The sequence below is a fragment of the Solanum lycopersicum genome, chromosome 1 (genome assembly GCF_036512215.1).
Source record: "Solanum lycopersicum chromosome 1, SLM_r2.1".
In the NCBI taxonomy this organism is placed as follows: Eukaryota; Viridiplantae; Streptophyta; class Magnoliopsida; order Solanales; family Solanaceae; genus Solanum; species Solanum lycopersicum.
Window position 1 is genome coordinate 15,070,801 of NC_090800.1, and position 2,348 is coordinate 15,073,148.

The 2,348-nt window shown below is 34.2% G+C and overlaps 1 pseudogene; it reads left to right on the plus strand.

The window, feature by feature from the left end:
- Positions 1-237: 237 nt before the first annotated feature.
- LOC104646094 (receptor-like protein 9DC1) lies at positions 238-1,549 on the plus strand (annotated as a pseudogene).
- The last annotated feature ends 799 nt before the right edge of the window (positions 1,550-2,348 follow it).

Here is a 2,348-nt window from a genome sequence, read left to right on the forward strand (position 1 = left end):
GACAAAATATATTCTGAAAAATGTTATTTTCAATATCTTGATGATACAGTAGCAAACACATATTTATAGCTATACAATTGTAGGTTCAAAAGTTCTATTCTAGGAAGAAGTATATATGGTTATAATTGTATATTATGTAAATCATTCTTATTCTAAGAAAGAATATATTTTCTGATTACTATATAAATCTAGTTTTTCCTAACATTTTGGACATCCAATTGATAAGCGAACCAAAGATCAAGCTCTTGCTCTTCTACAATTCAAGAACATGTTTATAATAGGTCATGATGATTTTGATCGTTCTTTCTACATAACAGGCCAATCGATTCAGTCATATCCAAAAACTATTTCATGGAACAAGAAAAAAAATTGTTGCTCTTGCGAAGAAGTTTATTGTGATGACACAACAGGAAAAGTGATTGAGCTTAACCTCACTTGCAACAAACTTCAAGGCAAGTTTCACTCCAACAGTTCTGTCTTTCAATTCTCCAATCTCAAAAGGTTTGATTTGTCTAATAATAATTTCTCAGGATCGTACACTTCGCCTACATTTGGTGAGTTTTGTAGTTTACGCATCTTGATTTTTCGGATTCAAGATTTGCAGGTCTAATCCTAGAAGAAATCTCTAAGTCTTTATAAATTACAAGTTCTTTGTATCCAGAGGTATTTATATGGTGTTAGATTCGGATGTCACATTTTTGAACTACTCCTTACAAACTTGCCCGATTAAGAGATCTCCACCTTAGTTTTGTGAACATCTTTCCACCAATCCTCTGAATTTCTCTTCTTATTTGAAAACACTACACCTTCAAGGCACACAGTTATACGGGACATTGCCCGAAGGATTTTTTCATGTTTCCAGCTTAGAATCTCTTGATTTGTCATTCAATACCCAGCTCATTGTTAGGTTTCCCACAATCAAAATGGAATAGCTGTGCACCACTCATGGAGTTAGTTCTCTACAGAGTGATGCTACTTAGGATTCCTGAATCATTTGGTCATTGTCTAACTTCACCGCGTACATTGGCAATATGTTTTTGTAATATCTCAGGGTCTATTCCTAAACCTCGATGGAATCTTACCAACATAGAGACTTTGGCTCTTGGTTATAACCATCTTGAAGGACCTATTCCCAATTTCTTTATATTATGTAAGATCAGGTTGATATATCTTGAAAATAACAACTTTGATGGCATCTTTAATAGAAGTTGGACGCGATTTGAAGATTTAGAATTTTCATCCAATTCCATAATTGGTTCAATTCCTTCTAATGTAAGTGGTATACAGAACCTACAATCACTAATCTTGTCATCGAACCACTTGAATGGGACTATACCGTCCTGGATATTATCCCTCACTTCACTAACTAATTTAGACTTGTGTGATAACCATTTCAAGTTGAAAGATTCAAGAGTTCAAGTCTAAAACATTGGGTCCAGTTTCTCTAACACAAAATCAGCTTCAAGGTCCTATTCAATAGTCACGCTTAAACCAGCAGCATTGACGTTTCTACTCCATTCGTACAATAATATCAGTGGAAAGATTGCCTCAATCTTCAATCTGAAACCACTACAACTACTAGATTTGGGCAGCAATAATTTGGAGGGAACAATCCCACTATGTTTGGGTGAAATGAGTGGACTTCTTATTTTGGATTTAAGCAACAATAGTCTTGGCGGGACAATATTCAAAGGATAGCACAAACTTGAGCTAGATGAAGAAGGAGGAGATTCATCGATGATCAGTTGGTAGGCGGTTCTCATCGGTTATGGTTGTAAACTTGGTATTGGAGTGTAGATAATATATATAACATTGCCAACTCAATATCCAACATGTTTTTCGAGGATGGATGTAGAATTGGAACACAAAATTCTTACAAGAATGAAAAGGCTCAAGAAAAGATATTGGTGTGTTACCTCAAGGTATTCAATATGATCTTTATCAATGAATTTACTCATCTCCTTCATCTTTAAAGCTCTTAACTTTTATTTTTTATTTTTTAAAATTGCAGGATTCAAGTCTAGTATATATATAGTTAGTGATGCAAATATAAGCCTAATTCTTTCATAGTTTGTGATGTTTCCGAAGTGTGCATTTCCCTGTGAATAAAAGCATTAGTTTTCGATTATCAATTGTTACATATTAAGTAATTTCATTAACAAGCTAAATGTCTACCTATTAAGACTGTCCTCAGTGACAAAACAGAGTCTTGGATGCAAAAATCGGTTTGAGTAGGCACCCTAACGAATACACTGTCTTCATAGTAAATTTCCTAGTGCATAAGACGTCCTACTCGTAAAATATATTCTAGTGTGTACAATAGCATCCGCCTTTGTTTTCTTTTTGAA